The sequence below is a fragment of the Manacus vitellinus genome, unplaced genomic scaffold (genome assembly GCF_001715985.3).
Source record: "Manacus vitellinus isolate BGI_N305 unplaced genomic scaffold, ASM171598v3 scaffold_47_pilon, whole genome shotgun sequence".
Classification (NCBI taxonomy): domain Eukaryota; kingdom Metazoa; phylum Chordata; class Aves; order Passeriformes; family Pipridae; genus Manacus; species Manacus vitellinus.
In genome coordinates, this window is record NW_021940585.1 from 4,847,362 (window position 1) to 4,858,877 (window position 11,516).

General features: G+C 58.6%; 1 protein-coding gene across 1 annotated transcript in view; it reads right to left on the minus strand.

The window, feature by feature from the left end:
* The window catches only part of SOX13 (SRY-box transcription factor 13), a 14,827-nt gene extending 10,547 nt beyond the window's left edge, over window positions 1–4,280 (minus strand). Inside the window, exon 1 of the mRNA XM_029962500.1 lies at window positions 4,230–4,280. The gene's annotated coding sequence lies outside the window, so the exon portion shown is untranslated. The remainder of the gene's footprint in view (window positions 1–4,229) is intronic.
* Window positions 4,281–11,516: the final 7,236 nt, after the last annotated feature.

Sequence of the window (11,516 nt, forward strand, 5' to 3'; positions counted from 1 at the left end):
AGAAAATGCCCCGTTATCTCGTTCCAGGCTGGTGCCTGTGCCCAGGGCTCAGGTGTGGGCTCCGGGGCTGCCTGGGGCACACAAAAGGGAGGGAATAATCACCTTGGCACCGGGACTAAAAACAGAATATCCTCACCTTTAATGTTCCCCATTTAATGTGGGGTGGAGGGGAAGGGAAGGAATGGAATTGGGATGTGAAGGACCAGCCTGGAGGACCGAACAGCCCCACTCAGGAGCCAAGAGTCCCCAGGGATGGACCCACTGGGCTGCTCCCTCCCCACACAGTGCCTTGGAGGGCTGCACTGCCCACCTTGCCTCCAAATTCCAGCCCAGCAAATCCAAGATTTTCGGGAGGGCAACAGCCTTTCTCTCCCCATTCGTACCCCTGAACAGCACGTCCTGCAATTCTCCGGGTGGCCGAGCCACCCTTCCTGCCTGCCAGCCAGCCCTGATCCTATCGGCCCCGTTTGTGTGGAGCAGAACAGCTCCAAAGGCCAGGGGGGAACGAGGTGCCAGCAAACCCCCACCCTGCCCAGGCAGGGCAGGACTGGGATAACTGGCTGGGGGAGCTGGGCTGCCCAGATTTCGGGGGTTTTTGCCCTCACCTGCCCATCAGGTTGACCAGGCTCTTGGGGTTTTTGCTTTCCTCCCTCCCAGTTACAGCACGAAGTTCTCAGTTTGTGGGTTACGGCGACTCTTCCCTTCAGGAGCCCAGTGTGGTTCCCAACATCATCCCAAAAAAAACCCCAAACCCCACCCATCCCAGCAGCCCCTGGCCCAGGTAACCAACCCAGGCAGGGGCAAACACAGGCCAAAAGCCCGAGGAGGAAACGCCAGAGGAGCCAAGACATCAACACTGGCAGCGCTCACACATCAGCCACGTGCAGCACCCGCGGCCCCCGACCCCCGGGAGAGGGGGCAGAGGAAAAAATAAGACACACACGGGACGTTTTCTTCTTCCAGGCAGGACCCGAGGAATCCCGGCCGGCCACCGGCACAGACAATGGCCCATCTCCTGCCAGACGAACGGGCCGCTTTCCTGCCAGACTTGGAATGTCCTTTCGGGGCCCTTTCCAAGCGTTTCCGCCCGGCATCCCTTTGCACATAAAAGAATGGATGGTTTCCTCCCCCATCCCGGGCAGGGATGGCCAGGGATGGCCGAGGCCACTGTCCCTGCCAGGGGGAAGTTCACGGGGCTGCCATCCCTCCCCAGGGATGCAGAGCATCCCGCCATCCATCCACGGGGGACTTGGACCACACAGTGTCAGACGCCGGGGTTGCTTCTGAAAGCGCAGGTTTTAAACCCAAAAGGCATCAGGGGGCTGAGCATTTTCAGCTCCAGCAGTGCCACCACCACGTGAGAGCCACATCTCCTCGTGTCCTGGACGGACACGTGTTCCCTGGCAGGGTTGTGTCCCCACCCTGCTGCTGCCCCACAAACCAGGGGCGGCGGAAACGCTCTGAATTTTGGGGGCCGGCGCTCTCCCCGTCCCCACATGTTCACAGCATCTCACCTGCCCACGGCGCTCCCACGGAAAGCCACAACCTCCCTCTGCCCAGAGGCTGCCGAGAGCTCAGGGGGCCGGAAAAGCTGCAAAACCTGCGCTGAGAAGGGAGACCTTCAGTGGGCAGGGGGGGATTTTGGGGAGGGTGATGCCCCAAGGGGCAGAGGGGCAGTGGGAAGTGCCTGGTGTGTCCTGCCCAGCAGTATCCAATGGATAATCACCACCCCAGAGAGACCCCAACTGCCCCTCTCCACCCTGGCGAGACCCGGGGTCCTGTGGGAAAAGCTCTGGCGTGAGCAGGGGCTGGGATTTCCCTCTGTCCACACAAAACAGACGGGGCTTTGTCCAACCTCCATCCACCAGCAGCTCCCTGAAGGAATTCCTCTCCCCCCAAAGGATAACGGCCTCCGGAAACGTCTCCACGGGGTCAGGGCACAGCGGTGACACCACGGGGAGGGCACTGGCATCATGGAAACTCCCGGAACGGCCGGCACAGGAAGGAGCAGGGGGGTCACCCCTCTGCATGTGCCACCCTGAGCATCCCAACATCTGACCAGTCCCTTCCCCAGGGCCGTGAGACCCCAAATCTGGTGCCCCCACAGGGGGATCTCTCCCCCTTCACCCCCGGAAGAGGTGCCTCAGCACTGACACGTTATGGATTTTTGGGGTGCGGGGGAGCATCAATTTTCCATCTGCCAAGATGAAAAGCAGCCACACAGGTCTCCTATTGCCACACAGCGCTTGCAAGATTTAACCCTAAAGCAACGACAACCAGCGTTTACTAATTCTATCCCCAAAAGCCCAACCTGCCTCCTCCAAAGGCCTCCAGGCCATACCCAGCACTGCTAATGAGATGCCTTTCTCCCTGATGCAGCCAGCAGAGGAAACTCCAGAGGTTTGGGGGGGAATCCAATCAATCCTGCTATTCAAAACTTGAGGGGAGAGGGGAAAATAACCCCCTATCAATCACTAAATTCACTTAGGTGCAAGGCAGGGAGGAAGGGAGCAATTCTCAGGCTGTGGCAGGGGGAGGAGGAGGATCTGGGTTGTTTAATGGGATGCTCCATGTCCTGCACCATGGATGCTCCATGTCCTCCATCACCTGTGGACCCCAGGAGACCCCAGGATTCCCCAGCCTCTCCCTGCACACATTCCCCTGAACACAAGGGCTTTCCTCCACAACCCAAAATCCAGGGATGCTGCCTCCCAACATCCTGGCTGCGTTAGGACACGGACAAACCCCAGCCAGTGGGTTTATAACTATCCAAATAAAATCAAACACAAAGAGGCATCTGGATCCTTTCCCCTGGCCCGGGGCCACTGCCTTCACAGCCACGACCCAAACACGTTTTTCCTTTTGCTGGGATGAGTGATAGGGAGGCTTTAAATAGGGAGGGGGGAAAAAAAAATCCGACTGAACCTCAGGTGGAACTTCCCGGCCGCGGGATTTATTGGCCAGGGAATGATCTCATGGGGGAAGCGGAGGAAACTCCGCGGCGCTGGGATTATTTAGGAGCGTGCAAAGCCCCGGGGAAGGCGGCACAGGAACAATCCCAGGACAGCCCCCGTGCCGGCCGGGACTGCGCCGGTCATTCCCGTTTCCTGGCCTCGGGAGCAGACAGTCTGCAGGGCGGTTTGGGTTTGTCCTTCCACTCCACGAGGCGTATCCATGGGGAAAACACTCCCTGTGCCGCCCCTCGGCTCTGTGGGAGGATGGGTTTGTGCCCAGGGAGGGTCATGTGGCTGAAAGGATCTTTAGGAGAAGGGGGTGTCCAGCAGAAGGAGTGTTCTGCTGGGATTTGAGCGGCAGCGTGGGCAGGGATGAGGGGGCAGAAGTGTTGAAAGCACAAACTCCCCTTCCCAGAAAATCCCCCCTCTCAGAAAATCCCCCCTCTCAGAAAATCCCCCTCCCAGAAAATCCCGTTCCTTGCAGGTCTGAACCTCCAGGGAAAAGCACAACCCCCCTCAATCTCCACATTTCCAGAGCCCTCCTTCTTCGTGCATCCCTTTTCCTCTGCCCTTCCCACCTTCCCTGCGTTACAAGCCAAGGAAACCCAGAAACATCAGAGCAGATTAAGAAGGGAAGATGCAGGGGCAGCCTGGCACCCTGGAAAATGGGTGTTTACTCTTTCTTTCCTTTTTTTTTTTTCCGCATCAGAAACAATTTTTAAAAGAAGTTTTGGGTGCAAAGATCTGCAGCAAAACCTGGCTGGCTGGTGGGCCCTGATTGCACCCAGCACCCGGGGGGCTGGATCAGCCCCACAGTGGGGTCAGCCCCACAGTTCCACCAGTGCCCACAGAGGGGTGGTGGGCAGTCAGGGGAGCTGCCAGATCCCTGGAATCCAGCAGAGATCCTTGGGATGGCTCCCAAACCCCCTCCAACCCCCCCAGCGAGCCGCCCCCTTCCATCTCCCCACTCCCCACTTTGCACCAATCAATCAATTCTGGGCGAGAAATTTTAAAAATCAGCAAACCCAGAGAAATAAAAGGAAGATCTTCCTGGGATGCAGGAGGCCAGCAGAGCCAGGAGGAGAAGGATGGGGACAGCTCACTCACCCTGGCGCAGTGACCCTGGCGCGGTGAGGGGTGGTGGTGGTGAGGGGTGGTGGTGAGCACGTCTCCCTCCTTTCCTTCACGGTTCCTGCCCTCCCCTCACCCCAGAGCGGCCCTCGGGCTTATCAGGGAGGCCGATCTCGGTGTCGTTTTTTGTGTAATTTCACTCACTCAGCGTTTCCAGGCAGAGCGGGGGGCACGGCTGACTCGCTGCTCCGCAAACAATACTTTCCTATCGCATGACGGAGGGCGAAGACATCTGACCCTTTTCCTCTCCTGCTCAGAAAAAAAGACCAACACGGGGCTCACCCACCTCGCCACGACCTGCCCTGCACCTCCCGGCCGGGGCTGCTGGGAGGGAAGAGCTTTCCAAACCCTTTTTCCATTCGCCACCCCAAGGGCATCCATAGGTGGTGTTGGGCACACGCAGGACCTGCTGCGATTTCAGCCTCAGGTTAGTCCACAACCCCCCACCCCAGAGCTTCTCGTGCCATTTGACACCTTCCACTAAAGTCCTTATTCTTCCAGGCTCCCATTTGTGGGGGGCAATCCCATCTTGTGTTTCCCAGGAGAGCCGGGAGCACACGTGAGCACCAAAGGATGCTCAGAGCCAGCCCTGGTGCCCCTCACAAGTGGTACCCAAAAATCATGGGGCTGTGCTTCTGTTCCACATCCCACAGACACCAGCGCCCTGGAAACCTTCGGGGTGCCTTTGTTTGGGATTCTGAGCTGCAATAACCAGATCCTTGTGCCTGAGCTGCCACGTGCTGGGACATGGAGGGACATGGAGGGACAGAGGCTCCGTGGAGCCACTCGCCCCCTCAGCTGCTGCTGCCCGAATTCAGGGCACGGGGAGCTCCAGCTGCTGGTGCTGCTTCACATTCCAGCAGCAGATTTTTCTGCTGGTGTGTCAAGAGCTGCCCCACGAGGACCTGAAGGAGAAAGCAGCCTGAGGGACGGGTGCTGGGGGCCAGTGGCTGTTCATCACCTGCCCCAAAACCCCCCTGCCCCAAACCATCCCCCTCACCAAGGCAGCCCTGGCTCTGCCCCGCTGGGCTTCGGCTCTTTGGAGTCAGGGCTGGATGGGGCTGGTGGAGACCCCCGAGAAAAACGCTTCTGGTTTGACTTCCCCCCCTCAGCCACGGTTGTTTTGGTGGTGTTTTAGGGTGATTTGGGGTGCGGATTCAGCTCATCCCCCCTCGGCTGAACCAGAGCATCCGGTGGCAGCAGCAGCTGAGAGCGGCATCGCCTCGTCTCACGTTCACAAGAGAAGCTGCACGAGCTGTTTTTATCATTTTTATCACTACCAGGAGATACCTTGGGCTCGGGTAGGGGACCATCACCCATCCTGCTGCAGCACCCAAGGGATCCAACAGCAGCGACCTCCAAACCGAGACCACCCCGCCGGGCCGGGTTTGCACCTCATCCCTCCTCTCCCCTGTGGATTTGGAGGAACTAAATCCCAAGAAATGCAGCTCCCACCCAGCTCCTTTCCCCTGGGGGAGCAGAGAGATTTGGGTACAAGGCTTTACTGACCCATAGGGGTAGTTCCTGTCGCACAACAAAACCCCAGCACAGACAAGGAGCACCAGCAGGAAGCTGCCAGCCCTCCCCGTTTGGGAGGGGGTGTCCAACAGCCCCCAGCCAGCCCGGGGCTCCCTGTGTCCCACAGCACACAAGGGGCTCTTTGTGCCTGGTGGCACCTGTGCCATCCCCCCCTTGCTCTATCCCGGTTTCCCCCGGGGTCCCTGAGCCTCCAGCGAGGGGCTTTGGCAGCTCCAGACCCCACGTCCTGCCGTGCTCCCGGCAGGAACAGGCAGGAACAGGCAGCTCCCACTGTGTTGCCCCTCACTGCTGCGGCCCTCGGGCACCACAGGGACAACAAAAGGCACCGGAGGCATTTTGTGCCACCCTGGCGAGGTCACATGTGGCTGCTGGAGCCGTGCAGATGGCACTGGGAGCCCGTGGGGAGGGGGGTCAGCCCCGCTTTGCCCCCCTAAATGAAGGGAGGAGGAGGCCGTGAGGGGCTGTGGGGCTGTGCTTTGCATCCCGACGTGCCCCGGGCACAGCTGGTTCCAGGCACTCTCAGCACCCCTGGTGCCTGTTCCCCTGGTGCCCAGCCCCCAGGACCAGCTTGAAAACACACACACACACAAACCTCACACAGAAAATGTGTGTTCCCCAACCCAGACCCCAGGATGGACCCGAGGACCTGAGGAAATGCAGTGGGAAGGACCAGGCACAGGAGCCCAGAGGCTGGTGCTGCACTTGGGAACCCAAATCTGAGCCCAAGAGCCTCCAAGGAAAGTAAATTCTGCTCTGCTCTGCCCAGGCTGCACAGGTACAGATGGGTCCTCCAGCCTGCACTGTGCAGCGCTGGGGATCTGCCCCAAAATAACCCATTCCTGAAATCCACGTGTCACAAGAAAAAGGAGCAGGAAAGGGTCTCCCTGTGGGGAATTCACTGGCAGAGCTTCCCACGGGCAGCAGCCCCCACACAGGGCCACTCAGCACAGCTTGGCTAGGGAGAGCCTGCTGTACTCGCCCATCCTTGCCAGCCCTGCCTGTCCCTGCCTGTCCCTGCCCATAAATCCCCTCCTGCAGCCAGGCACGCTCCCGTGCAAGCCTCTGCCCCAGGGGACCCGCTTTCCGCTGGGCGTGAAATGAGAACAATAGGGCCAAGCCCTCCATTGTTCCAGACAAAAGATAAGCCTGGGCTCTGGCATTCCCCTGGCTCTGGCATTCCCCTACGCCCTGCCCTCGTGGGCAGGCAGCAGGCAGCAGGCAGGGCTGCCACCCTGGGCCGGGGCAGAGGGTTTTCTAAACCCTTCCCACGTCAGCTCAGCTCTCAGCAGGTGACCCAGAGGGGCTGCTGGGGGGAAAATGATCTTCCTGCCCACCTCCTACACTCCTCACACCCCTCACCTCCCTGGGTGGTCCCCAATTCCTGCTGCCCCACGTCCCCACTGTGGGCACACCAGGGGTGACCTGTGCCAGTCCCTCTACAGACCTCGGCCCATCCTCTCCCCACCCTGAGCTTCTCCTCCCTGCATCCCACAGGGACACGGTGGGGACAAAGCAGCCTGGGGTGGTGGCAGGAGGGACAGGGGGTGGCCAGCACTGGGGACTGGCTCCCTGCTGGCCTCTCCAGCCGGCGTGGGGAGCAGAGCAGAGGTGGGAGCCCAGGGCTCCTCCAACCCACCCCACTCAGCTTTGTAACCAAGTGGTTTCTCCAGGCTCTGACCGAGGCTGCAAACTGGACCCAGAACACCCAGCCAGAACAAGGGAGGAGGACTGCAGGGGATGAAGGCTGCTCACTGCAGACCCACAGCCAGCCAGACACCGGTGACGTGGTGACAGCGCCGAGGGGACTGTTGTGCCACTCGTGCCAGGAAACGTCTCATCTCTGCTGGGAAATGCCCCTGCTCCGTCCCTGCTCTCCTACCATCACATCACCTGCCCGTGCTCAGCCCTTCCAGCCCCGCAGAACAGCACAGGTTGACTTCTATGCCCAAAGAGCTGCAGTTTTGGGTGGCAGCGTTGGGGCGGCCGCAGCCCCGGCACCGCAGTGGAAACACCACCATGAATCTCTACCCACCAACTTCTGCACCTTCTCCTTCTTCCCCTGTGAGTCTCCAGCTCCTGATAACCCCATTTTGTACAGGCAAGGAGGGTCAAATGCCCCGCTGGGCTCGCTGCTGCCTCGTGCTCTTTCGATTCTCTTCGCTATATTTAATTTATACCTTTTTCTCTTTCTGCCCAGGGACGAACAGCCACGAGGCCCCTTCACCAGGCAGGAGTAAAACAACAATAACTGGGGCCAGCAGGTTTTGGCCAGGGCTGGTGGGAGCTCTCAGGGGTCTTCAGGTGACTTTAATGATGAGCCAAATTGTCTTGTCCCTCTCTCATAAGGGACCCGGGGTAGGTGGCAGGAGGCTGCCCGGCCACCTGCCTGCATCTTTTATAACAGTCACATGCCTGGAGCAGTCCTGGCTGCTAATGGAGCATTAAATTATGGAGAGTCAGAATTTCAAACATTTCAGACCCATCTCCTGATTTTCATTCTTTGGCTGAAGGGCTGCGGGACAGGAGGCAGGGACAGGAGCTTCTTCCCCCCAGTGCAGTGCTCACTGGAGAGGCTTTTCCCTCGGAAAACAACAGATCTGAGCTCAAAGCAGCTGCAGAGACATTTGGGGTCCAGGGGGCTGGTGGGGTGTTCGGGGGCGAAGGGGCTGAGGCCGTTTCAGCAGAGCCCTTGTTCAGGGCTGGAGTGGTTCCAGCTCGGGACATGTGGTCCTGGAGCAGGTGGACACAGAGTGGGAGGGAGGGAGGGAAGGCAGGAGGGCTTCCAGGCAGCAGAAAATTTTCCAAAAGTTGATGCCTTGGACGCTGCCAAGTTTCCTCGTGCCAGAGGAGCCCACGCACTTCTCAGCCCAGCACCAGCAGCACCCAGCCATGGGGAGCTCCCAGGGCACGGCTGCTCTACCCAAGGGAGCGCATTCCACTCCTGAAGTTACTCCCCAAAAGGCACAGGATGGGGTAAAGGCACAGGCACATTTTCCAGCAGGACTGTCACAAGCTGCACTAATTTATTTCCCTTCTGCGTGTTCTCTACTGGGTTAAAATGGGGTGGAAATTAATGATGCATCATACAAAACTTCGCAGTGGCCCAAATCTTCCTCCCTGCAGTGCAATGAAACCAAAAACGCCACAAAGTTTGTGAGAAATAAAGCAGCAGAGCCCAGGAGAGCCCAGCCCTGGCTGGTCAGGGGTGGCCGCGATGCTGCAGGGGACCCCCAGCCGGGGAACGCCCGACCCCGGGGCTCTTTCTGGGCTCTCCCTCCTGCTGAGCTCAGCTCCTCCACCAGCCCTGATCCCCCCAGCCCCTCCATCAGCCCTGGGCCCTCCAGCTCCTCCATCATCAGCCTGGAGCCCCTCAGCTCCTCCTGAGCCCCCCCAGTTCTTCCATCAGCCCCCAGCCCAGCTCCTCCATTAACCCTGAGCCCTCCAGCTTCTCCATCAGCCCCCAGCCCAGCTCCTCCATCATCCCTGAGCTCCTCCATCCTCAGCCCTTTCCACTCAGCTCTTCCATCATCAGCCCTGATCCCCCCAGGTCCCTCTGAGCCCCCTCAGCCCCTCCATCAACCCCATGTCCTCGGTCAGCCCCGCTGCCAGACCCAGCCGCCCTCAGACTCACAAAAAGAAGCTGCTTTGACCCCTCACTCTTTTCTAGCCGAGGGTGGTGGCCTTGGCAGTGCTGGTTAGTGATGATCTCCAAGGCCTTTTCCAGCCTAAGTGACCCTGTGATTCCGTGAAATGAAAATCTCTCATCCCTGGTCCTGCTCCGCGGCCGCGGGAGAGAACAAAAGAGGGCAGCCTGCTCCTCCACGGCACCACGGGCTCTAGGTAGCAACTGCCCTGCCTGCGAGGGGATTATTTTGTTCCAATAAACATATTTATTTAGGAAAACGGGCAGAGTGCATTTTGCTGGCACGGCTGGGAACTCGCAGGGTGTAAAGGCCCCGGCGGCGACAGCGCGTCCCCACGGCGCTGAAAGGTGGTCCCTGGGCGAGAAAAGCTTTTTGGGTTTCTGCAATTCCACGTGCAAGCACAAAGCCAGCCCGGCACAAAACACTCCCGAGGTGTTTACAATGGGATAAAGCTGGAGCGAGCAGGAACACGGAGCCGGACAAAGCGGGGCCCACCCGCTCTGGCCACGGGCCGCGGGCTCACGGGCTCTGCCCACCCCGAGGGTCCATGACCCCCCAGATCCTCTGGGTCAGCGGTGAGAGACCCCCAAAAAGCCGAGCTGCTGTGACACCAGCACCACAGCAACACCCATCCAAGTTTGTTTGGGCTGTTTGTTTGCCCGAGGGGATCCCTGAGGATTCCTGAGCATCCTCCGAGCACATGGAGGGCTGGGACAGCAGTGGGGACCCAGCTTGCCCAGTGTCCCACTGTATCCCACAGGGATTCACTCTGCCAGCTCATCTGCTCACCAGCAAACTTCCAGTTCCTGCAGCAGCAGCCCCTGTGGGCCCAGGGGTGCTCTCTCTGCTCAGGGACACTTCTCTGACCCTCACCCCAGTGCTGGTGGCACTCACCAACCCCCAGAGCAGCAGGGATGGACCCCCCCACCATGTGTCCCCAGAACACTCACCTGGGGGGTGCAAAACACACCTCTGGCAGCTCCCAGAGCCCCCCTTCACCCCGACCTGCTCACAGGTTCCCAACGACTGCTCAGCCCCAGCGAGTCTCAGCTCCAGACGGGCTCAGGAGACCCCATCAAGCACCAAATACAAAAATAAACCCACTGAAAGAGAAGATTTACTGTGCTCCCCTGCACGGAGAGACAAACCCTTCCTCTGCAGCCCATCAACGAAATTAAACCCCCTGCAGCACATAACAAGTTTACGAGCTGCTCCATCTCCCCCGTCCCGACGTGCCAGGGCACAGCTCCCCCGGCACCCCCGCGGAAAATGGACAGCGCGGCAGGGAGACAAAAAGTCCAGCTATTCCCCCCAGGACATGTCACACCCCGCCTGGAACAAACTTTGCTGCAAGAGGGATTTCGGCGGGGTGGGGCGGTTTGGGCGCTCCGGCTTGGCCGGGGTAAAAAAAAAAAAAAGCACCGCAGGAGGAGCTGATCTGCCCGATGGCACCAGGAGAGGGAAAGGGATTTTCGAAAAATTTGGGGTCTCTGCTCCTACCTATTTGTCTGCTCCTCCGGAGGGATTTTGTGAGGTGACAGCTCAGATGCCAAGGGCAGCTGCTCTGCCACGGGAGGGAAACAAATAAGCAGCACGGAGGGAGATGCTGGTGAAAATGTGTCACTTGCAAATGATTTAGAAAAACTGTCTTTAGCCTGCCCACGTTTGTCAAAGGACAGCTGCTATTTTTAACACAAAGCCTCTGAAATCGCAGGCTTTCAAAAAGAAGAGAGAAAAAGTACTGTATCAGTGTCAACAGAAGGGATTCTGCGCAAAATTCAATTGAACTAAAAGGAAATTGCATGAATTACAAACGCGAGTTATTGGCTCAATAGGAGAGTAACGGAGGGACATTATCTGCTCTGTGCTATGGAGAAAATCACATTAGCTGAGCTAATGGTCCTTTTTCACTCCTAAAATCTATTACTCCAGATTTGCTTTGGAAGTCAAGTGTTTTCTGTGCTGAAGGTACTTCACAAGATGTAACTGAGACTCGAACAATACACGGCCACGGTCTGTAATTTTTCCTGGGCAGCATCATCCCTCCCTGGCACCGAAACCCTGGAAATCCTTAGGCAGAGGTGGAAAGAAGCAAAGCTTTGTGTTTATTTGCGCATTTCGCACTAAACCCTCTCCTTTACGGCTCCCTGGGAGACGCAGCTCCTGGTTTTCTCTTCCGCCACTAACTTTGGTGTTTAACTGCGGAGGTCCCCGATGAGGTCTCCCAGCTGCTCCCCGAGCCGAGGTT